The sequence below is a fragment of the Phyllobates terribilis genome, unplaced genomic scaffold (genome assembly GCF_046119375.1).
Source record: "Phyllobates terribilis strain yellow unplaced genomic scaffold, ASM4611937v1 Scaffold_37__1_contigs__length_12642776, whole genome shotgun sequence".
NCBI classification, from domain to species: Eukaryota; Metazoa; Chordata; class Amphibia; order Anura; family Dendrobatidae; genus Phyllobates; species Phyllobates terribilis.
The window spans coordinates 3,807,724-3,834,176 of NW_027362797.1; positions in this window are offsets into that span (position 1 = coordinate 3,807,724).

The window sequence follows — 26,453 nt, forward strand, 5'->3', positions numbered from 1 at the left end:
AGAATTAATTTAACTTTACTACTATACTGCACAGTGAGCTTCCCAATAAATCTAAATAAAAAGTTATTGAAGATTTATATATTTTTTATTGTCACTTATATCATACCAAAAAGTAGTCATAAAATCCTCGTCCTGGGGTTGCAATTTTATGTAAAAAACAAACAGACTGTACTTTACTCACCCTCCTCGGGCCGGCACTGAGTATCCCGGCTCAATAATTGGCTGCAGCGCTGTCAGTAAAAGGCACATGGAGCAGCTATGGAGATTCTGGACCCGGGAGAGGGCGAGTAAAGCAGAGTATATATTTTTTTAAAACAAACTAAACCCGGGGAACAGGAGTTTTTCTAAAGCGGAAAATGTACCCAAAATAAAAAAAAACAAGACCTCCTGCAGTTCTGTCTCGGAAGTTATGGGTTCCAGAAAATGGGGAGAAAAAAATCTGAATTAAAAAAGTTGTACATTAGTAATAAAAAAATAAAAAAATAAATACATTCTGTACTATTGTGATTTTATTTAACTGTCAAATAAAGACGATAATAATATTAATAATTGCAATAATAATTTTTATTTCTATAGCGCCAACATATTCCGCAGCATGTTACCTTTTAGAGGGGACTTGTACAGACAATAAATTAATTACAAAATAACACATCACTCAGATACCAAAAGGAGTGAGGGCCCTGCTCGCAAGCTACAATCTATGAGAACGATTACATGTCAGTCATATCTAATGGTAAACTGTGTAAAAAATGAATAAATACAATCCAGAATTGCTGCTTTATTTGATCATTTTACCTCCCAAATAATATAATAAAAGGTGATATGTTCTACACTGGTACTATTAAAAATGACAGCTTTTCATTCCAAAAGTAAGTCCTCAGCTCCATTTACAGAAATTTGTAAAACTTAGGGTTCTCTGAGAGAGAGGGAGAGAAAAACACAAAAACTTTTTGACACAAAAACTTAGGACTTATTTTTCATTGTACTTTTTGTACAAAGGTAATAAAACTGGATAAAGCTACATACATTTGATATTATCATAAATGTGCTAAGCCATAAAATAAGCTTAATATTTTATTTGTTCAGCATGTCAAAAGAATAACAATTTTAAAGGTAAATTAAAAAAAAAACCACAAGCAGTATCACTATTTTGTTTCTAGCCCTTCCCATAAAGAGATAATGAAAAATCTTTAATTAGCTATATGTACACTAAAATGGTGCCACTGACAAATACAGCTCATTGTGAAAAAAACATGCCCCATAAGGCTTTATGGATAAAAAATAAAAAGGGAACGCTGTGTATCTGTACTTAGACACATACTGGTTGGTGACTGGTACATGAACCTTTATTAGAAAACCCCTATTTATTATAATGATGGCGGGACCATACAATACAAGCACTTTCTACCTATTGTGTCCCCCCTATTTCTTTATATATTGTAGCTTGTGAGCAGGACCCTCACCCCACCTGTATCTGGTGAACTATGTGTTACTCTATAATGCCTTTATTGTCTGTACATGTCCCCGCTTAATTGTAAAGTGCTGCGGATAAGGTTGGCGCTATATAATTAACAAAAATATGATGTTATTGTAAAAAGGTTTGTAAATGTGGATGAGAAAAAAAATTCTTCTAAAGACTAAAAAATACCTTGTCCTTGAAGGGTTAATTAGGCCATTATGGCGTGCCAAAAGCTGTAGTTTTCTTTAAACTTTGTGAGCCATTAGGGGTATTTTCAGACATCCCTTGTTTCTGCAGAAGGGAACATAGTTTATAGTTTAAAAATCTTGATATCAAGGAAGATGTTATATACAGTATCTGGTTTGAAATCAGGTTATCAATGCATAGCCATGGCATTCTGTTGCCTTAACCCCTTTACGACCAATGACGGACATAGCCCGTCATGACCGGGTGTCATTTCCTATACTATAGCGGGCTATGCCCATCATGACTTTGAACAAGGGCCGGACTGGGACAAAAAGCAGCCCTACCACACAAACCCCACAAGCCCACATACTATAACACCCATCAGCCCTGATAAGTGAATTTTGCCCCTCACCACTCTCTTAAAGCGAACCTGTCAGCAGGATTTAGCCCTATAAATTAAAGGCATGGCTATAATGGCGCTGTGATCCTGATTAATCTGATATGAAGTTATCAGAAAATGATGTCTTGAGTGCTTCGGGCGGGACATGGGGCAGGGTCTAAATGGCGCTGGAGGCAGCGCATGTGCAGATCGAAATCTCGGCACTGAACTAAGCAGAGATATCAATCTGCGCATGCGCCACCTCTGGCGCCATTTTCTTGAAGTCCTGCCCTGAATTTTAAAAAGGAGGCAGGTCACTGAATAATCAATGATCAATAATAAAAAGAAACAGAGGAGGCTAGTGGGGGGTCGGAGAATGAGAAGAGGACCCTGCCTCCACGTCCCATCCCGCAGCATACTGAAGTGCACAAGACGTCATTTTCTGAAAACTTCATAAGGTGAGTATTAAACAACCACTGAGCGGATCCCTTCACATCAGGTATCAGATTAATCAACATCGCAGTGCCATTATAGCCATGCCTTTAGTTTATAGGGCTAAATCCTGCTGACAGGTTTGCTTTAAGCGACGGTACTGCACATCCGCCTGCCATTGAATTGAATAGGAGGAGGATGTGCAGTACCCCGCGCCAGCCGCTGCAACTTGACGGCCAAGCTTCACAGGTGAGCACTTCTGGCCGGCGGCCCCCGCCGGCACCAATAGCAGTTGATCGGCAGGGGTGCCGGGTGCGGGACCCCAGCTGATCAAACATTGATGCCCTATTCTATGGACAGGGCATGAATGAAAGCGTAGTAGACAACCCCTTTAAGCAGCGGGTGAAAAGCTTTTAGGACACATACCCATAAATCAAAGGGATTTATAAAAAGAAAATAAGCAGCACCCCGATTAATTGTGGAAAAGTGGAGGACTCTTTATTAGCCCATGTGGCAACATTTCTGTTCCATTATAGCAGAGAAATGTTCTGTTATGGATCCGAAACGTGGCCACATTGTCTAATAGAGTCGTCCACTTCTTCACAATTAATTGGAGTGCTGCTTATTTTTATAAAATATATATACAGACACATTCATTATTAGAGCAGATACTGAGATTTACACCATGTATACAGGACAGGAGAAGTATACACGACGTGCACAGCTCCACAATATATACTGTGTTCAGGAATATAGAGTAGAGCTGTGTATATAGTATATACTGTAGAGACGTGCCAGTGTATATAGTGTGGATTCCACACTTTATACACAGCACCATACTATATAAACATCTGTAAACTATATACTATAGATGCACAACTCTACATTATACACTTTATTAAGACAGCATTACAATATGTACTAGACTACAATATATCCACTAATGCCAAAATTTACAATATATCTACAATTTCCCTCAGGATCAATAAAATGTATTGCATTGTATATTATGATGCATACGTCACATACAGTGGTGGCCAAAAGTATTGGCACCCCTGCAATTCTGTCAGATAATACTCAATTTCTTCCTGAAAATGATTGCAATCACAAATTCTTTGGTATTATTATCTTCATTTAATTTGCTTGCAAGGAAAAAACACAAAAGAGAATGAAGCAAAAATCAAATCATTGATCATTTCACACAAAACTCCAAAAATGGGCCAGACAAAAGTATTGGCACCCTCAGCCTAATACTTGGTTGCACAACCTTTAGCCAAAATAACTGCGAACAACCTCTTCCGGTAACCATCAATGAGTTTCTTACAATGCTCTGCTGGAATTGTAGACCATTCTTCTTTGGCAAACTGCTCCAGGTCCCTGATATTTGAAGGGTGCCTTCTCCAAACTGCCATTTTGAGATCTCTCCACAGGTGTTCTATGGGATTCAGGTCTGGACTCATTGCTGGCCACCTTAGAAGTCTCCAGTGCTTTCTCTCAAACCATTTTATAGTGCTTTTGGAAGTGTGTTTTGGGTCATTGTCCTGCTGGAAGACCCATGACCTCTCAGGGAGACCAAGCTTTCTCACACTGGGCCCTACATTATGCTGCAAAATTTGTTGGTAGTCTTCAGACTTCATAATGCCATGCACACGGTCAAGCAGTCCAGTGCCAGAGGCAGCAAAGCAACCCCAAAACATCAGGGAACCTCCGCTATGTTTGACTGTAGGGACCGTGTTATTTTCTTTGAATGCCTCTTTTTTTTTCCTGTACACTCTGTGTTGATGCTTTTTGCCAAAAAGCTCTACTTTTGTCTCATCTGACCAGAGAACATTCTTCCAAAACGTTTTAGGCTTTCTCAGGTAAGTTTTGGCAAACTCCAGCCTGGCTTTTTTATGTCTCGGGGTAAGAAGTGGGGTCTTCCTGGGTATCCTACCATACAGTCCATTTTCATTCAGACGCCGACGGATAGTATGTGTTGATACTGTTGCACCCTCGGACTGCAGGGCAGCTTGAACTTGTTTGGATGTTAGTCGAGGTTCTTTATCCACCATCCGCACAATCTTGCGTTGAAATCTCTCGTCAATTTTTCTTTTCCGTCCACATCTAGGGAGGTTAGCCACAGTGCCATGGACTTTAAACTTCTTGATGACACTGCGCACGGAAGGCACAGGAACATTCAGGTCTTTGGAGATGGACTTGTAGCCTTGAGATTGCTCATGCTTCCTCACAATTTGGTTTCTCAAGTCCTCAGACAGTTCTTTGGTCTTCTTCCTTTCTCCATGCTCAATGTGGTACACACAAGGACACAGTACAGAGGTTGAGTCAACTTTAATCCATGTTAACTGGCTGCAAGTGTGATTTAGTTATTGCCAACACCTGTTAGGTGCCACATGTAAGTTACAGGTGCTGTTTATTACACGAATTAGAGAAGCATCACATGATTTTTCAAACAGTGCCAATACTTTTGTCCACCCCCTTTTTAGGTTTGGTGTGGAATTGTATCCAATTTGGCTTTAGGACAATTCTTTTTGTGTTTTTTCATTGAAGACAAATTAAATGAAGATAATAATACCAAAGAATTTGTGATTGCAATCATTTTCAGGAAGAAACTGAGTATTATCTGACAGAATTGCAGGGGTGCCAATACTTTTGGCCACCACTGTAGGAGACACACAGAGTAAATATCATAAAGGAGACACTGCTGAATATATAACACATTGAGACTGCTGTATATACATTATATAGGTGATACTGTGACTGCTGTACTGTATATGTTATGTAGCTGATACTCGATTATAAAACAGCAGTTGTAGTATCCCCTATATAATGTATGTAAACGGCTGTATATACATTATATAGGTGATACTGTGATTATACACAGCATTCTATATACATTATATAGTCGATATTGCGACTGCTGTATATATATGGCACCCCAGGGGTCTGGTTACCACACTAATAGAAATATTACGCCTGAGAGCAAGTGGGAGGTTTCTCTGGTCAGGAGCCCTAAGCATGCAACACCGCCCGCCCAGACCTGGGAGGGGAGGAATCTGCCCTTATAAACTGGGTCTGGGGCAGGATTAGGTCAGTCAGAGCCTGGAGACAGTTCCAGACAGAGGGAAAGCAAGAGCAAGGAGCTCTGTAGGAGCAGGAGCGAGTGCCCGGGGCTAGAAGCTAGATAGCTCACCCTGGCTGAAGACATTAAGACTGGACACGGAGTCCGAGGCTGTGGGGACATCCAGGTCCAGCAGCAGAATCCAACCGGCAGGGGATTCCATGTCCTCTGGCCAGAGAAGCCCGAAGGCACGGTCACAAGCAAGGGACCAGAACCGCCATCGTGAAGCGGAGGCTAACAGAAGGCCCCAAGTCACCGGCCGTACGGGTGAGCACCACACGGTATACTCAGGGACGTGGGCTACTTCTACCCGCACACAGCAAGGTAGCCAGGAAAGAGTACAGATAGACGGGGAGGCCTACAACTCCACCTGGCCAGGGGAAATCCTGCTAGCTCTCAGACTGACCAGGCCTCTACTGCTAGCCAGTACTCCCGGGAGAGTCTGCTTTATAACATCAGTAAAGACCCTGAACTGCACTGCACGGACTCTGAGTTATTCCTGCTGCGCTCGTGCACCATCACTCCCATCATCCACACTAACTGCCCTGAGGCTATACTCCTCCCGTGGGGAGTCATCCCGTTCTTAGCTGCACACACAACACCGGCCTCAGCGGTCTGCCTTGCAGCGGCGGTCCCCACTGACCGCAAACCACGGGTGGCGTAGTCGGACTATTATCTCACTAATAAGACTGCCACTGAATTGACCACCCTGGGCACGGACAGGGTCAGCGCCATGGAGACTACAACCCCCAGCGATCCGGCTTCGGGTATTCCCTGCACAACACAGGCCCAGGGGGCGCGTCAACTTTGGCGTAGTCGGCAGGATTCAAACCAACCCGCCGCAACGGGTATTGCGTGCCTGAAAGACTTTTGCACTTACCTGAGAGAAGTTTCCCGCCGTCCGGAGTCGTTTCATGCCATCGGACGCCATCTTGGGTCGTTTCCCGCCATCTTCTGCCGTCTTCCCGCCATCCGCAGCCTCTTCCCGCCATCGGACGCCATCTTCGGGACGCCGCGCGGGAAGAAGAGGGGCGTGGACGCCGAAAGCGCGCAATATCCTAAGCTCCGCCCCACGCGCTGACGCTGCACAAGGTCCTGGAAGGGAGAGGGAGCGACGCTGACGTCACAGGAGCGCCACGCAAGGTCCTCAACTCCGACGATCGACTGCGGAGCCGCGGCCTACTGAAGAGGATCATCGCAAGGTAGGCATGGTCCACTAGGGGGGAAGGAGGATGTCGGATACAGAGGGAAGCTCCACCGCCACAGCTGCCGCCAGCGCAACCGCTGCTGCGGTCATGCCATTCACCATGCCCTATATCCCGGGGGCAACCTGGCTACCCCAGTACTCAGGGGAGTGACATACCCTAAGTGACTTTAGGGAAAGACTGGATAGCCTCTTCCAGGTATACCCCCTCACGGAAGAGCAAAAAGTGAGCATCCTGGTGGCCCAGTTAATCGGGGCAGCCCAAAGGGAGGTAAAGTCCTGGCCACCTAGGAAGAAGAGGACTGTCAGAGAAATACTAGCCCGGCTGAAAGACACATTTGATACCCGAACCTCAGCCGAAATAAAGCTCAGATTTTACGGGTGCGAACAACGGGCACATGAAAGTATAAGAGACTATGCTCTAAACCTACAAGAGGCCCTGAGAGCCATTAAGCAGGCAGACCCTGACAGCGTGGGGAATGAAGACAAGCTGTTGACCGAACAATTTATTGAGGGTCTACTGTGCAATGCCCACCGAACCCAGTTGCGGGCAATGGCCTTACAGGACCCTGACCTGGACTTTGTACAGTTCAAGGACAGAGCCATCCGGGTGCTCCGAGGACCGGCACCAGGTGGCGCTGTGACCCACAGGCGCCCTGCTATCACTTATCACCAGGACACGGCGCCCTTGTCTGCAGGGCCTGTGGGAGCTGATGCGCAGGCTTTGAACAATAACCCTGCAACAGACCTGCACCATCAAGTCCAAGAGCTGACTAAGAGCGTTGCCGCGCTAACCAGAACTGTGCAGTCTTTACAGGTCTCTTCTCCAGGAAAGATCCAGCTGGCATCCGGACCGGAGGACGTCCCGTGGCGCCGACTGAGGAGGACCCCACCGGCCAGAGGAAGACCCAGCGACCGATACAACGAGGACAGACAACCCATCTGCCGCCGCTGCAATCAACCCGGACATATGGCAAGGTACTGTCATTTAAACGGGCACAACCTGGGGTAGAGGGCCAACCCCCAGGCATAAGATCGTCAGGCCCATCGAGCTGGCGTGACAAATACGTAGGGGGATGTCCGGTCTTGCCTGTGGTACTGTATGGCATTCCTATGAGTGCCCTACTAGACACTGGGTCACAGGTGACTACCATCCCGTACGTGCTCTTCAAGCGGTACTGGAATGACTCGGACATAACCCGCTACCCAGATGACGACCTGAGCATTATCGCCAGCAATGGTCAGCCCATGCCACAGATAGGATTTAAAGAGGTGACCATCAAGGTCGGTAAGGTTGAACTGCCGGCACAAGGACTTATCATTGTGGACATTGACCGTCGCGAGAGTCACCCAAAAATAACCCTAGGTACTAACGTAATCGAAAACTGTCTTGCAGAGGTGATTCTTATTTTGCAACAGGTTGCCAAGAACGCCATTTCCAGCCAGCAGCTTGTCCTCCAAAAAGAGATCCGGGCACTGATGAAACGGCAACAGGTGGAACTATCTGGTGGTGAGATTGGAAGCGTGAGAATGTGTGACCCGTTCCCTATTGCCATGCCCCCGAAAAGTGAAATGATGATTTGGTGCCGGACAGCTATTGGTCTAAGAGGTAGAGACTACCAAGCAATGGTAGAACCCGTCTACTCAGACAGTAGGCCCACCATTTTGACAGCACGGGGGGTAGTCGATGTACGCCATGGGAGGGTGCCCGTCCGCATCATAAATATCGGGGAGAGAGAAGTATACCTGCCCCGGTATGCCACGCTAGCCAAATTGTTCACCATCAACCAGAACTCTGTACAGGCCGTGGAACCCTTGCCTCCATCTCAACCAGAGGAAGGTAACGGCTCTAAGAAACCAATGGAGGACTGGTGTCAGCAACTGCATTTGGGTACTGACTCCACTCCCTCACACCAAAAACAGGGAGTCTATCGGGTGGTTCAAGAGTACGAGAGAGTGTTTAGTAAACACCCGCTGGACTTCGGGTGAGTAAAGGGGGTAGAACATCACATCCCCACGGGAGACCATCCTCCCATAAAGGAGAGATACTGACCCGTACCCCCTGCATACTATCAACACGCCAAGGGGATGCTAAAAGACATGAAGGAGGCTGGGGTAATTAGGGACAGCTGTAGCCCCTGGGCAGCTCCACTAGTCCTAGTGAAAAAGAAAGACAACACCATGAGAATGTGTATAGACTACAGGAAGGTCAACCGTATCACACACAAAGATGCGTACCCGTTACCAAGGATAGAAGAGTCCTTAACTGCATTAAAATCTGCTAACTTCTTCTCTACTTTGGATCTCACTAGTGGGTACTGGCAGGTTCCTGTAGCAGAGGCGGACCGGGAGAAGACTGCATTCACCACCCCGATGGGACTCAGCGAATTTAACTGTATGCCATTCAGGCTCTGCAACGCACCAGTAACCTTCCAACGGTTGATGGAATGCTGTCTGGGACACCGGAACTTCGAGACGGTCCTATTATACCTGGACGATGTCATCGTCTTTTCCAAGACCTATGAGGACCATCTGGAACACCTGGCAGAAGTGTTTGAAGCTCTGGCAAACTATGGTCTAAAGGTAAAACCCTCAAAGTGTCATCTACTGAAGCCAAAGGTACAGTACCTGGGACACGTGGTGAGTGCTGACGGAGTAGCCCCCGACCCTGACAAGATCACCGTGATTAAGGACTGGCCAAGACCATCCAGCATAAAGGAAGTGCGGCAGTTCCTCGGGTTGGTAGGCTACTACCGAAGATTCATTCCCGGTTTTACCAAGAAGGCAGCTCCTATGCAGGACCTCCTGATAGGCCAGTCCAGGAAGGCCAAAAACCTGAAGCCACCCTTCAGATGGGAAAAGCTGGAAGAGGAGTCATTCCGCCAGCTGAAGATGGCCCTCACTGGGGATGAAATCCTGGCGTACCCTGATTACAGCCAGCCCTTTATCCTCTACACGGACGCAAGCAACATCGGGCTAGGAGCCGTACTGTCCCAGATCCAGCAGGGGAGAGAACGGGTAATTGCTTACGCCAGCCGAAAACTGCGACCCACGGAAAGAAATCCTGAGAATTACAGCTTGCTCAAGCTAGAGTTCCTGGCAGTGGTGTGGGCGGTAACCGAACGTTTTAACCATTACCTTGCCTCTTCCAGGTTCACCGTGTACACGGACAACAACCCGTTGACACACCTGGACACTGCAAGACTGGGTGCCCTGGAGCAGAGATGGATGGCCCGCCTGTCCAATTATGAGTTCACGATCAAATACCGGGCAGGATGCTCCAATACCAACGCGGACGCCCTGTCCTGGATGCCAAACCTACCGGACGGAGGGGAAGATCCAGAAGAACTGGAAGAGGTCGAACTCCCTGCGTTCCACCGTCATGGGATAACCCAGTATTCCCACCGTGTGAGGGGCCAGTGATCCGCTGCGTTCAACCCCTTACCCCACTGCAACTGGGCGGAGACGCAAGACAGTGACCCCGCAGTCCGTCTGGTGAAGGAGATGCTGACCCAGGCTGACGCCCGCCTGGACCCAGACACTCCGGAAGAGACCAAGCAACTGTGGACGGAGAAAAGCAGACTGTTTCTCTACAAGGAGAAGTTGTGCCGCAGAATGGTCAATTCCCGGACACATGAACTGATCTGGCAGGTTGTGGTACCGAGACGGGACGCAGCTATGGTGCTGGAGGCCTACCACAATGGGGCAGGGCACTTCGGATGGAAGAAGCTGGAGTTCCTGCTGCGTGACCGGTTCTACTGGATAGGCATGAGAGGAGCCATTGAGAGATGGTGTAGAGACTGTGGCCCGTGCAATCTAAGAAGGAGGGACCGTGCCAGCCAGAGGACTCCCCTGCAGCCCATCCTCACCAGGCAGCCCCTGGAACTGGTCGCTCTGGACCATGTTAAACTGGCTCCAAGCAGAAGCGGGTATGTCTATTCCCTAACCATCGTGGATCACTACTCCCGGTGGATCACTACTCCTGGTGGTGGTCCCTGTCAAAGACTTGACGGCTCAGACAGCAGCCAGAGCCTTCCAGCTGCACTTCTGCCGCCCACACGGGTAACCGGACCAAGTGCTGACGGACCAAGGACCAGCCTTCGAAGCGAAGGACTTCAAGGAGTTCTGCAACCTGTATGGCTGCAAGAAGATAAGAACAACGCCCTATCACCCCCAAACCAATGGACTCTGCGAGGAGATGAACCAGGTGGTGATAGATCTGCTAAAAACATTGCCCCTGGAAGAACGCAGTCTGTGGCCTGAGAAACTGCCCGATCTGGAGGACCTGTATAACCACATCCCGGTAGGTTCCACCAACTGTACCCCGGCTTACCTAATGCGAGCAAGACCTGGTAAGCTGCCTGTTGACCTGGATATGGGAGTCCTGACACCCAAGGACACCTCGCCAGATCCAGACTGGGATACAGAACGGCAGCAGCAGTACCGGAAAGTACAGGAGAGCGTCGAGCGAAGTCTATGTCAATCAAGAGAAAGGCAGGAGAGGACTTATAACCAACATGCTCCCGCTGTTCCCCTGGCACCTGGAGAGCAGGTCTTGAAAAGAAAAAGGCGGCTCCATAAGTTGGACGACCAGTGGGAAAAGGACCCGTACACCGTACTGCCCTCAAGCCACAATAATCCAAAGGTGTACGTCATCAGCAAGGATGGAGGAGAGACCACAGCCACTGTCTCCAGAGACCACCTGAAAAAGTGCCCCGAGAAGTTGCAAAGCACGGATGAAGATCAGGAAGACCCTCAACCCGTAGAGGAAAAGGAGGAAAAGATCAGCACCGTACTCGGAGACTTTCCCCGGTCCTGGACACAAGTAAACAACGCTATCGTGGTGCCCGTCCTCACCTTTCTCCAGCCAGCCCCTCAAGTGCCTACAGAAGACCAGGTAGAGCTGGAAGAGCAGCCGGCCCAGGAGGCAGAAGAGTCCACACCAGCAGCGCAGGAGGATCAACCCTCTGCTAGTAGTGAGCCTGCCGTGCCCCTAGTGAGCCAAAGAGTACGCAGACAGCTGCCCAGTTTACCCATAACACCTCCTACACCCTGTAGTGCAGGACCAGTTAGTGAGCTCCGTAGGTCCACTAGAGTCACTAGAGGTCAGATACCCGCTCGCTGGAGAATATAAAGTAATGCACTGTAAATTTACCTGTTTCTTGAAAATGTTTACGGTTTTTGTTGTTGCCTGGTGAGGAGTCTGGAGCAGCGGCAGCAGGTGAGAAGTGAGGAGAGTATTTTATTTTATTTTTTTCTTTATGTATGGATGTATGGAGAATGACATCCTACATGGGGCATTATGTGGAGGAGGAGTGACATCCTGCATGGGGCATTATATGGGGAAGGGAATGACATCCTGCATGTGGCATTATACGGGGGGAGTGACATCCTGTATGGGGCATTATATGGGGGAGAAGTGACATCCTGCATGGGGCATTATACGGGGGGGAGTGACATCCTGTATGGGGCATTATATGGGGGGGAAATGACATCCTGCATGGGGGATTATATGGGTGGTATGATATTCTACATGAAGCATTATATGGGGGGGAGTGACATCCTCCATGGGGCAGTATGTAGGGGGAAGTGACATCCTGCATGAGGCATTATATGAAGGGGAATGACATCCTGCATGGGGTATTATATAGGGGGGAAAATTACATCCTGCATGGGGCATTATATGGGGGGAGTGACATCCTGCATGGGGTATTATATGGGGGAGTGACACCCTGCATGGGGCATTATATGGGGGGGTGACGTCCTGCATGGGCCAATATATGGGGGAGAAGTGACATCCTGCATGGGGTATTATTTGGGGGGAGTGACATCCTGCATGGGGCATTATATGGGGGGGGATGATATCCTGCATTCGGCATTATATGGGGGGGATGACATCCTGCATGGGCCATTATATGGAGGAGAAGTGACATCCTGCATGGGGCATTATATGGGGGGGATGATATCCTGCATGGGGTATTATATGGGGGGGGAATGACATCCTGCATGGGCCATTATATGGAGGAGAAGTGACATCCTGCATGGGGTATTATATTGGGGGGAATGACATTCTGCATGGGGCATTATATGGGGCAAGTGACATCCTGCATAGGGCATTATATGGGGGAAAGTGACATCCTACATGGGGCATTATATTTGGGGGGAATGACATCCTGCATGGGGTATTATATGGGGGGGGATTACATCCTGCATGGTCCATTATATGGGGGGAATGACATCCTGCATGGGGTATTATATGGGGGGGGATTACATCCTGCATGGGCCATAATATGGGGGGAGAATTGACATCCTGCATGGGGCATTATATGGGGGGGGGTGACATTCTGAATGGGTCATTATATGGGGGGGGAGTGACATCCTGCATGGGTCACTATATGGGGGGGAAGTAACATCCTAAATGGGGCATTATATGGGGGGGGAGTGAAATCCTGATTGGGGCATTATATGGGGGGGAGTGACATCCTGCATGGGACATTATATGGGGGGAGAAGTGACATCCTGCATGGCGCATTATGTGGGATGGGGACAGCCTGAATGGGACATTATGTGTGTGTGCGGGGGAACAACCTGCATGGGGCATTATGTGGGGGGACACAGCCTGCATCGGGCATTATATGGGGGTTAGTATCCTGTATGGAGCATTATAACGGGGACAGTATCCTGTATGGAGCCTTATATGGGGGCCAGTATCCTGTATGGAGCGTTATATGGGGCCCATAATACTGTATGGAGTACTATGTGGTTCTCATAATACTGTATGCAGGACTATACTGTACAGTCTGCACTACGCGCTGCAAGGATTCGCCGGTTTCTGAACTATTGTGGAATTTACAATAGATATCGTTCATGTAATGTAAGAAGTGAAATTCTTTGGCATTGTACTATATACACTGCTCAAAAAATAAAGGGAACACTTAAACAACAAAGTATAACTCCAAGTAAATCAAACTTCTGTGAAATCAAACTGTCTACTTAGGAAGCAACACTGATTGACAATCAATGTCACATGCTGTTGTGCAAATAGAATAGACAATAGATGGAAATTATTGGCAATTATCAAGACTCAATAAAGGAGTGGTTCTGCAGGTGGGGACCACAGACCACTTCTCAGTACCAATACTTTCTAGCTGATGTTTTGGTCACTTTTGAATGTTGGTTGTGCTTTCACACTCGTGGTAGCATGAGATGGACTCTACAACCCACAGAAGTTGTTCAGGTAGTGCAACTCATCCAGGATGGCACATCAATGCGAGCTGTGGCAAGAAGGTTTGCTATGTCTGCCAGCGTAGTGTCCACAGGCTGGAGGCGCTACCAGGAGACAGGCCAGTACACCAGGAGACGTGGAGGGCCCTATAGGAGGGCAACAACCCAGTAGCAGGATCGCTACTTCTGCCTTTGTGCAAGGAGGAACACGAGGAGCACTGCCAGAGCCCTGCAAAATTACCTCCAGCAGTAAACAAATGTGCATGTGACGCGCCCCCTGGGCCAGTGCTGTTTGGGGATTACCCGGAGCCGGATCAGATGGGGGTTGTAGTCTCCGAGTGGCGGCGACCCGGTCCGTGCCCAGGGTGTCAAACTCAGTGTGTGGCAGTCTTTACAGATGTTATTAGTTGTTCTTAGTGTCGACTACGCCACCCGTTGATTTGCGGTCAAAAGGCCGCCGCTGCAGCAGGGTCCGCTGAGGCTGGTGGTATATGTGCAGCTGTGGTAGTATAACCCCCAACGGGAGGGGTATAGCCTCAGGGGGTCAGGTGTAGAGGATGGTGGTAGTGGTGGTGCAGTGTGGATGGTAAGAAGACTCAGAGTCGGGCTGTGCAGTTCAGGGTTTTTACTTACTGCTGTTCTGTTGGTCACTCTGGCCTTGAGTGACCGCCCGAGCCGTGCTGCGTCCACCAGGTCCTGGACTCGGCCAACCCCCAAGCAATTCTGGAGCGTGGTCCTGAGCTCCCTTTCTGACTGTCCTCTCTACTGGCCGTTCCCACCAGGGGTCCACTTATGTCCGGCTCCCTCGGGTCTCCTGTTGGGTGAACCTTCTTTGGCTTCCCTGACCCTATGCTCGGTGTGCCTTCTTAGTGGACTTGGTGAGGGGCTGCTCCACATGTAATGTCGCAGCCTCCGGTTCTTAGTTGAGGGTAGTTTCTCTCCTCCACTAATTTGGGATACGGTTCCCTTGCGTGCCAACACTTCACCCTTCTGGTTGTATACTGGGTTCTTGGGGTTCCTTCTTCTCCCCCTCTGGGTCCTTCTCTTCTCCTCTCTCTCTTCTCTCTGCAGGCGCTCCTGGACCTCTCTCAGGACTGACTGACCCTCTACAGAAGACTGACCCTGATCTAAGATGGTGCCCACCTTATATACTCCCTCTATGTGTGAGCTCAGGTGACCAGCACCCAATGAGCTCCTAGCCTTACCCAGACTGCTCCCCCTATCTGCCCCTACACTACTGGGATGTTCCACCCCCCTCCCACTCCAGCCAGGGACAGACACTGTCGTACCTGCACATATACTGGTGGGAGTACCGTCGGTCTGTCCCCCGGAAATGGGATGTATGTAGTGTATGCAGCTATCTGAGCTCAGTCCCACACTCCATCCTTACCCGGGAGTGGAATACCACACCTCTGGCTTGAGGTGTAATACCCCTGTAGCAGCCGAGTCCTCAGGGTGCTACACATGTGTCTGCACAAACGGTTAGAAACCGACTCCAAGAGGGTGGTATGAGGCCCCGATGTCCACAGATGGGGGTTGTGCTCACAGCCCAACACCGTGCAGGATGCTTGGCATTTGCCACAGAACACCAGGATTGGCAAAGTCGCCACGGGTGCCCTGTGCTCTTCACAGATGAAAGCAGGTTCACACTGAGCACATGTGACAGACGAGACAGAGTCTATAGACGCCGTGGAGAGCGATCTGCTGCCTGCAACATCCTTCAGCATGACCGGTTTGGCAGTGGGTCAGTAATGATGTGGGATGGCATTTCTTTGGAGGGCCGCACAGCCCTCCATGTGCTCGCCAGAGGTAGCCTGACTGCCATTAGGTACCGAGATGAGATCCTCAGACCCCTTGTGAGACCATATGCTGGTGTGGTTGGCCCTGGGTTCCTCCTAATGCAGGACAATGCCAGACCTCATGTGGCTGGAGTGTGTCAGCAGTTCCTGCAAGATGAAGGCATTGAAGCTATGGACTGGCCCGCCCGTTCCCCAGACCTGAATCCAATTGAGCACATCTGGGACATCATGTCTCGCTCCATCCACCAACGTCACGTTGCACCACAGACTGTCCAGGAGTTGGCGGATGCTTTAGTCCAGGTCTGGGAGGAGATCCCACAAGAGACCATCCGCAACCTCATCAGGAGCATGCCCAGGCGTTGTAGGGAGGTCATACAGGCACGTGGAGGTCACACACAATACTGAGCCTCATTTTGACTTGTTTTAAGGACATTACATCAAAGTTGGACCAGCCTGTAGTGTGTTTTTCCACATTAATTTTGGGGGTGACTCCAAATCCAGGCCTCCATTGGTTAATAAATTTGATTTCCATTGATGATTTTTGTGTGATTTTGTTGTCAGCACATTCAACTTTCTACACAACAAAGTATTCAATGAGAAGATTTCATTCATTCAGATCTAGGATGTGTTATTTGAGTGTTCCCTTTATTTTTTTGAGCAGTGTATATATATTTGTCTGTGGTATCTGTGCATCATGAATCGTGGTATATGTTAAAGGGGCCCACTGAGACAATTTCGCCCAGGGCCCACAAAAACCTGGAGCCGGCCCTGGGTATACGCTTCAGGATTTCGTCTATTTTATGTCGTCCTCCTCCTTCTCCTCATTCTCCACCACTATATCAAGTTAATCATCATTCAACCCCTATCCCCCATTCATTTTTTTAAGCATATTTATGATGAACAACTTTTAGAGGCATGCGTCTAATATTCTTTAAAATATATATGTATAAATAAAACAACCACAAATACTACCGCGCTTTATGCTCCCGCTTTACCCCGCCGGCTCATCAATACAGACCCAGCTGGACGTATGGTAACAGCGCGCATCAACTGCTGAACTATTGCGCTCGGTCTGGCTGGCTGACGACTTCCACAACTAACAGCTGATGGCTGAGATTCTGCAAAGCCTGCCTGATCAACACACCTTTCTCCGGAAGTAGCCCATACTTCTCAGAGTAAGTGCTGCCACTTTTCTCTCTCTGTTTCTTTCTCATGGAGCTATTGTTGATTGTAGCTAGGATCAATGTGTGTATCCTCACTGAGGGGGCAGTTAGAAGTAGGATATCTATTTGGGTAGCACTTTTATTTTCTCTTTTTGTTTTTATCTACACCCATCTAGTCAGAGCCACCAGTTCTGAGTGTACTTAGCGCGGTAGTATTTGTGGTTGTTTTATTATTATTATTATTATTATTATTACATTGTGCAGGCAGATACACACAGAGCCTGCTTACTACCAGCAGCTTTTATATCCTGTGTGAAGCGCCAGTGTGTTTTTTAGTTTTTTATATATGTATAAAGGTTTTTCAGCCCATGCATGGGTATTACCAGTCTAAGAGACTGACTCCTTAATAATGGGAGAAAAATAAATCTGAGGCCCTCCTCTACATCTCTTCAAAGGGGTATTGAAGTGCCCCCTAATTATTGGCAGCCCATGATCTTAGTATATACTCCTTCATATTTTTTTTTAATAACATTTTTCTGAAGCCCTTCACTACATCTATTCAAAGTGGTATTGGAGTGCCTCCTAATTTTTGGCAGCCCATAAACTTTCTTATGAGGGTGTTTATGATGCCCTTAGGAACAATTTTTAGATGCCTACCTCTAACATTCCATAACATATATACAGTTGCATCTCACTAAATTGGCATATCATCAAAAAGTTAATTTATTTCAGTTCTTCAATACGAAACTCATATATTACAGTATTTTCCGGAGTATAAGACGACAGCGTGTATAAGACGACCCTCAACTTTTCCAGTTAAAATATAGAGTTTGGGATATACTCGCCATATAAGACTACCTCTCTTTTAACGCAAATACGGTAAAAATTAAAAAAAAAATCAGATTTGATTTCAATATGGTAATTTTAAAGTGATGAACCTTACCAGCGATTGGCTGGTTGTTGTATACAAATCCTGCTTGGATTGGTCAGCTCTCCCTGTCTCCAAGACTATCAGAGCGGTAGCGCATCCCTCAGGCCCTTGTATCATTACTGGTACCTCCTTCTCTGCCTCTCTGATCTCGCTCCTGAGGACTACAGTGAAGCATGCTTCACTTAGGCTAAGTGCCCACGTTGCGGAACTGAAGCATATTTTTTACGCTTCTCCCCGGCGGGAAAATCTCATGCGGATTTTACATGCGGTTTTCCCGCCAGGTAGAAGCGTTTGTGAGGCGTCTTTGCAGCGTCTTTGCATGCATTTCCGCATGCGGGTTATCAAGCACTTCTCCAAGTGATTTAAGCATCACTTGGAAAAGTGCTTGACAACTTGTTCACACTATATAAATCCATGCAACCGGCATGGATTTATATAGTGTGACCAAGTAATAGTTAAAAAAAAAGTATCAGAATGGTAAAAAATAAAAAAATAAAGTTTATACTCACTTTCCGATGCATTCTCTGCCCCGTCCGGAGTCTTGAGCGGCTCACGCTGTTGTGTGCAGGACCTGCGGTGAAGTCATTGAGTCATGTGATGGGTCACATGACTCAATGACGTGGCAGGTCCTTCACACAACAGCGCGACGGAGGTTAAACATCAGAAGATAAGTATAAACTTTATTTTTTCTTTTTTTTACAGGTTCTTTGGTACCCAGGTCTGGAGGAGAGTCTCCTCTCCTCCAGACTTGGGTACCATCCGCACATTGATTCCGCATGCGGAAACGCAAAATTAATGAACATGCTGCGGATTTTTGACCGCAGCATATACGCTGCGGAAAAATCCACAGCATGGGCATTGACATTGCGGAATGCCATTGGGGACCATGGGGTGCGGATATACATGCGTTTTACAAGCGTTTACGCTGCGGAAATTCCGCAGCATATACGCTTGTAATACGCAACGTGGGCACGCAGCCTTACACTTTCCCGGTGAGGCGCCCCCTCACCTCGTCACTACAGTCCTCAGGAGCGAGATCAGAGAGGCAGAGAAGAAGGTACCAGTAATAGGATACAAGGGCGGACCAGAGGGATGTGCTACCGCCCTGATAGTCTTGGAGACAGGGAGGGCTTATCAATTACCATAAATACCGTATTTTTTGGACTATAAGACTCACCAGACCATAAGACTCACCTAGGTTTTAGAGGAGGAAAATAGAAAAAAAATGTAAGCAAAAAATGCACTTTTAAGGGGGAGGGGCTCTTCTGCTGACACTAGTATAGGGGTAATGTCCCCCAATTCTGACAATATCCCCCATCCTGGTATATTTGCCCCCCCCCCTTTCTTTTATACGTGGCATCCCTCCATCCTGGTATGCATGTCACCCCTCATCCCTATCCTGGTATGAATGACACCCCTCATCCCTGTCCTGGTATGCATGGCACCCCTCATCCCTGTCCTGGTATGCATGGTCCCTCTAATCCCCATCATGCTGCACATAAATAATAAACACTCCTACTTACCTTTCTTCTCTCCTCCTGCGCTGCGTCCTGTCTGCACTGATCTCGCCATGTGAGCCGCGCATGGCGTCACTACCATGCGCGGCTCACAAGGAGAGATTAGCTGCCGGAAGTCACTGCTCCCCTCGCCGGGACTGTGTGCGCGGGGAACAGTGACTTCATGCTCCTTAATAGCCAGCACACAGTGTAGCCACGCTGCGGCTCCTGCTGCTGCCGGCTATCTTGTGTGCCCGCTCATTAAAGGGCATGAATATTCACCCCCTCCCCACGCCCATGGGCGTGGAGAGATGCTGAATATTCATACCCTTTAACAGCGGGCACAGGCGATCGGCAGCAGCAGGAGCCACTCTGGCTACACTGTGTGCCGCTATTAAGAAGCATGAATATTCATTGCTCCCCACGCCCCATGGGTGTGGGGAGCAGTGAATATTCATTTTCTTTAGCAGCGGGGACAGTGTAGGCTGCAGAAGGCGGCTGCTGCCTCCTGTGCCCCGCTCCTCAGCGGCTACCGCTCCCCCCACACCCCACACATCATATATATATACCCCCTCCTCCCCCAACATTCGGAGTATAAGGGTATACGCCCTATAAGAAGACACCTGGGGTATAAGACGGCTCCTGACTTTTGAGAAGATTTTCAGGGGTTAAAAAGTCGTCTTATACGCCGGAAAATACTCTATATAGAGTCATTACAAACAGAGTGATTTATTTCAAATGTTTATTTCTGTTAATGTTGATGATTGTGGCTTACAGCCAATGAAAGCACAAAAGTCATTATCTCAGTAAATTATAAAAATTTATAACAACAGCTTTAAAAATTATTTTTAAAATATGAAATGTTGGCCTACTGAAATGTATGTTCAGTAAATGCACTCAATACTTGGTCGGGGCTCCTTTTGCATCAATTACTGCATCAATGTGGCGTGGCATGGAAGCGATCAGCCTGTGGCACTGCTCAGGTGTTATGGAAGCCAAGGTAGACGGCTGCGCTGACTTTGGTCTTGATAAAACACAGTGGACCTACACCAGCAGATGACATGGCACCCCAAACCATCACTGGGGTGGATGGGTGTACCTCCGGGGTGGGCCGCCGGAAAAATGCTCAAGTTTCCCATTGACTTCCGGGATCCAAAGCTCGGAATGGGCTGAGACGCCTTGCAAGTGGATGTTCATTAAAAGAAGCATTGAAAACAGATGTGAGTGCCAGGATCTTTCTTTTCCCCCATCTGACCTATCCATCAAAACAATGGCTGTCCACTTTCCCCAATCCCACAAGCTCGCTGCCTAGGGGTAACCCTGTGCTCTAATCAGAGGCGTAGCTAGGGTTTTGGTTCGGGAGGGTGAAACTTCTTAGTGGGCCCCTAACCAGGTAACCCTGATTACAACTATGGTGGCACACCCTAATAGTGGATGTAGGAGAACCTCAGCAGATGACTGCACCGTTACTGAAAATAATCTCTATACAAAGACCAGCACTGATATTATCGCCATATGGTGACATATATTGATAGATACCAGTCATGCAGAACATATAAGAGATCACAGCACAGCTATATATAGTACCTTACAGGTGATGTTTTTTTCTGATTAAACTGTTCACTGTTCCCGTCTTTTCCATCTGGCCCAGACCGACACGACAACTCCTCCATCCAGGACTCAGAGTCTTGGGATGCAGAGATTGCAACACAGACACATTTGACTCCTTACTAGAGATGAGCGTTGTTCTACTCGAACTGTTCGCCAATCTCAAATTCGAGCTGTTTTGGGCGGTGTTCGAGCCAGTCGGCGAACACGAACAATTTGAGAAAAATTCGGCTGTTCGAGGTTATGTTCGATAACTGTTCGTGCACCAAAATCATAACTGGATTTTTTCTCAGTAATGATGAAAATTAATGTTAATACGCAGTTTGAGTGTACAGCGGGGCGGGGGGAGGGGCAGGGGATGGATCTCTGCAGGAACAATGAAGATCTCCATTTTTTTTTCTCTTTCCCGCATTTGCAGTGGGGAGGTGCAATCTGTCAGCCTATCAGCAGCGCACACACGGAGCGAAGTGCTTTTTTTCACACAAGCAAGGGCATGTGTGATTGGCAGTGTATGTCACATGTCCTTGCCCTATAAGACCAAGCCATTTTCCCCGTCGCCACCATTTTCTCACTGCTGCAGCTGCGTGTTAGACGGCACCGCTGTTGCTGTGTGCGCTATACCTTGTTAATTTCAAGCCAATTTTCGCACAAATCTACAGATAGCTTGGGAGTAGGGAATAGTTGTGATTGCAGTCCTTTTAAGGACTAGGTTACAGCATTTCCTACGACTTTTATCAGGCAGGTCTGTGCTCTTAAATAGATAGATTGTGGGAGTAAAGACTAATTGTAATTGGAGTCCTTTTCAGGACTAGGTTACATCAGTTCCTATCAGTTTTTGCCAGGCAGGTCTGTGCCAGTGCTGTGCAAGTTTTTTTCACAGCATTTGGCTGAATCTAGCAAAGCTAATCCTTTTTGGCCTATTGCAGAGTGTGTTAGTCAGTGGAGTAGCCTATCTGTGTTGCAAGATATACCACCTGTGTATAGAATACCAATTTTTTTACTGCACCTAGTGAAGTAAAATCTTTTGGGCATAGCATCATTCTATTAGTCCATCTATACTGACCTCCATCAGGTTGCAAACTGAATATAATTTTTTTCTGCATCTAGCTCTGAAAAAATATTTGGGCTTCTAGCAGTGTGTGGGACTTGGTCTATTAGTCCATCTATACTGACCTCCATCAGGTTGCAAATTAAAAATAATTTTTTTCTTCATTTAGCTCTGAAAAAATATTTGGGCTTCTAGCAGTGTGTGGGACTTGTTCTATTAGTCCTTCTATACTGACCTCCAGCAGGTTGCAAATTGAATATAATTTTTTTCTGCATCTAGCTCTGAAAAAATATTTGGGCTTCTAGCGGTGTGTGGGACTTGGTCTATTAGTCCATCTATACTGACCTCCATCAGGTTGCAAATTAAAAATAATTTTTTTCTGCATCTAGCTCTGAAAAAATATTTGGGCTTCTAGCAGTGTGTGGGAATTGGTCTATTAGTCCATCTATACTGACCTCCATCAGGTTGCAAATTAAAAATAATTTTTTTCTTCATTTATCTCTGAAAAAATATTTGGGCTTCTAGCAGCGTGTGGGACTTGTTCTATTAGTCCATCTATACTGACCTCCATCAGGTTGCAAATTAAAAATAATTTTTTTCTGCATCTAGCTCTGAAAAAATATTTGGGCTTCTAGCAGTGTGTGGGACTTGGTCTATTAGTCCATCTATACTGACCTCCATCAGGTTGCAAATTAAAAATAATTTTTTTCTGCATCTAGCTCTGAAAAAATATTTGGGCTTCTAGCAGTGTGTGGGACTTGGTCTATTAGTCCATCTATACTGACCTCCATCAGGTTGCAAATTGAATAAAAAAAATTTCTGCATCTAGCTCTGAAAAAATATTTGGGCTTCTAGCGGTGTGTGGGACTTGGTCTATTAGTCCATCTATACTGACCTCCATCAGGTTGCAAATTAAAAATAATTTTTTTCTGCATCTAGCTCTGAAAAAATATTTGGGCTTCTAGCAGTGTGTGGGACTTGGTCTATTAGTCCATCTATACTGACCTTCATCAGGTTGCAAATTAAAAATAATTTTTTTCTTCATTTAGCTCTGAAAAAATATTTGGGCTTCTAGCAGTTTGTGGGACTTGTTCTATTAGTCCTTCTATACTGACGTCCAGCAGGTTGCAAATTGAATATAATTTTTTTCTGCATCTAGCTCTGAAAAAATATTTGGGCTTCTAGCGGTGTGTGGGACTTGGTCTATTAGTCCATCTATACTGACCTCCATCAGGTTGCAAATTAAAAATAATTTTTTTCTGCATCTAGCTCTGAAAAAATATTTGGGCTTTTAGCAGTGTGTGGGACTTGGTCTATTAGTCTATCTATACTGACCTCCATCAGGTTGCAAATTAAAAATAATTTTTTTCTTCATTTAGCTCTGAAAAAATATTTGGGCTTCTAGCAGTGTGTGGGACTTGTTCTATTAGTCCATCTATACTGACCTCCATCAGGTTGCAAATTAAAAATAATTTTTTTCTGCATCTAGCTCTGAAAAAATATTTGGGCTTCTAGCAGTGTGTGGGACTTGGTCTATTAGTCCATCTATACTGACCTCCATCAGGTTGCAAATTGAATAAAAAAATTTTCTGCATCTAGCTCTGAAAAAATATTTGGGCTTCTAGCGGTGTGTGGGACTTGGTCTATTAGTCCATCTATACTGACCTCCATCAGGTTGCAAGTTAAAAATAATTTTTTTCTGCATCTAACCCAGCCAATAGTTTTGGCCTAATACCACAGTTTGGCCACTCAGCTCTGCTCGGTTACCATCCATTGTTTTTTTGTGCAAACAACTCCAGAGTTGTGAATTAGTTAACCACCAAAATGAGTGGAAAAAGGCCTGCTGCTGGTGGAAAGGGGAATAGGCGTGTTGGGAAGGGGAAAAAAGGTTGTGTCCGTGGGGTAGGTGCAGAAGAAAGACCATCTTCCAGCCAAACTAAAATGTCTACTTCTTTTAGCGGACAATGTGATAAGATCCCTTTCTTACGGCCACGCCAATCGCTACAAATTCCAGATGAGGCACAAAAACAGCAGGTGCTTCAACGGATATCAAGTGCTCCTTTAAGTGGGCTCTCCTCCACATCAACTTCAACATCACAAATACTCCAGTCCTCAAAGGTGTCACCCAAATCGCACTTGCTTCCTCACAGCTCCCAAATCTCCAGCTGCCCGTCTGAGTATGAGGTAGAACAGATGGTTGAGTCTGCAGAGCTGTTTACTCATACTATAGCCTGGGAATCAGAGGTCGACTCCAGCGCTTCTGTGAATCCAGACGAGGAAATGATCTGCACTGATGCCCAGAATCTTTATGAGTCGGATCCAGGACCAGACGCAGAAGGTTCTGATCATAATGTAGACCCTCATTCCCAAACTGTAACTCCTGTTGGTGGAGACAATGAGGAAGACGATGATAAGACTCAAATACCTGATTGGAGCGACAACTTTAGTTTTTTGTCAGGGCAGGAACAGGTTGGCTCTGAGGACGACGGGTGTGATAACGCACAGGGTGATGATGATGAGGTCGGAGATCCCACTTACTGTCAACCCACAGTCAGCCAAGAGATGAGGTCAGCAGAGGAGGTGGAGGAAGATGCTAGTGACGACGAGGTCAGGTTGCGCCTTCCTGGACAGAGACGTAGTACTGGAAGCACGTCAACAACTGCATCCTCAAACACAACTCTGCCTCTCACCACAAGTCATGGTGGCTCTTCAGGTCGCATGGGTGCTAAGCCTTGCATAGCCTGGGCATTTTTTCAGATCGATAAAGATGACCCAACTCGTGTTATCTGTAACATTTGTCAGCAAAAGCTAAGTAGAGGCCAAAAAATACATAGTTTGAGTACTTCATGCATGAACCGGCACATGGACATGAAGTATAAGTTGCAGTGGGAAGCTCAGTGTGCTACAATGCGGTCTAGCCGGCCGGGCCAACCACCGTCTGCCATATCTTGTGCATCCGCGGCCTCTTCATCCTCTGTGACTGGGGGGACAGCAGTCACACCTATTTTGGGGCGCAGACCTGCCACCTCTTTACCCGCAACAGCCAGCGTGATTGGCAGGTCATCATTTTCTTTGGAGGTGGTAACACCAGCTGGTCTTGAGCGCTGTCCGACATCGATAGCACCACCTTTGGATCAAGGCAACCTAACATGTCCGCCTGCATCTTCCTCACAGACCGGCAGTTTGCCGGGGACACCCTTATCAACCCCGTCTAAGCACAACAGCCAGCCCTCGGTCCCTCAGATGTGGACAAGTAAAAGACCATTTCCTCCTAGCCATGAGAAAGCTAAGAGGTTGAATTTCACCATCTGCAAGCTCTTGGCTACAGAAATGCTGCCTTTCCGCCTGGTGGACACAGAGGATTTTCGAGACCTTATGTCCGTCGCAGTGCCCCAGTACCAGATGCCCAGTCGGCACTACTTCTCAATGAAAGGTGTGCCTGCGCTCCACCAGCATGTCGCACACAACATCACCGCTTCTTTGAGAAACTCTGTGTGTGACAGGGTGCATTTCACCACAGACACTTGGACGAGTAGGCATGGACAGGGGCGTTACATGTCGCTGACTGGGCACTGGGTAACTATGGTGACAGCAGGACAAGGGGCTGCTGTCCAAGTCTTGCCGTCCCCACGAGTTGTGCGTCAATCCTCTTTATGTCATTTTTCCTCCACTGCTTCTGCCTCCTCAACCTCCTCTCGGTCTTCCACCTGCACCCAAAGCCTGTCTGGTCATGCCACAAGCTTTCTAACTGCGCAGAAGGGATCCTGCACACCTCCTTACTATGCTGGCAGTAGGGCTCAACGTCATCAGGCGGTTTTTACATTGAAATGTCTGGGAAATGTGAGTCACACAGCTGAGGAGTTGTGGTCAGCTCTGGAGAACCAATTTCATGAATGGTTGTCTCCACTGGACCTGAAACCAGGGAAGGCCGTGTGCGACAATGCTGCAAACCTGGGTGTGGCCCTTCGCCGGGGCAATGTCACACACGTGCCTTGTATGGCTCACGTGTTGAACCTGGTTGTCCAGCAATTTTTAGCCCACTATCCCAGACTAGATGGCCTTCTGCAGAGGGCACGGTCGCTGTGTGCTCACTTCCGCCGTTTGCATCCCGCAGCTCAGCGACTTACATCTCTACAGAAGTCGTTGGGCCTGCCACTTCACCGGCTAAAATGCGATGTGCCTACCCGGTGGAATTCAACTCTGCACATGTTGCAGCGACTGTGGCAGCACCGACAAGCCCTGGTGCAATACGTTCTGACGTATAGCCTGGGCCAACGAGATTCAGAGGTGGGGCAAATCACGCTGGAGGAGTGGTCTCAGATCAGGGACCTATGCACCCTTCTGCACAGTTTTGAAATGGCGACGAAGATGTTTAGTGCTGACGATGCCATTATCAGCATGACTAT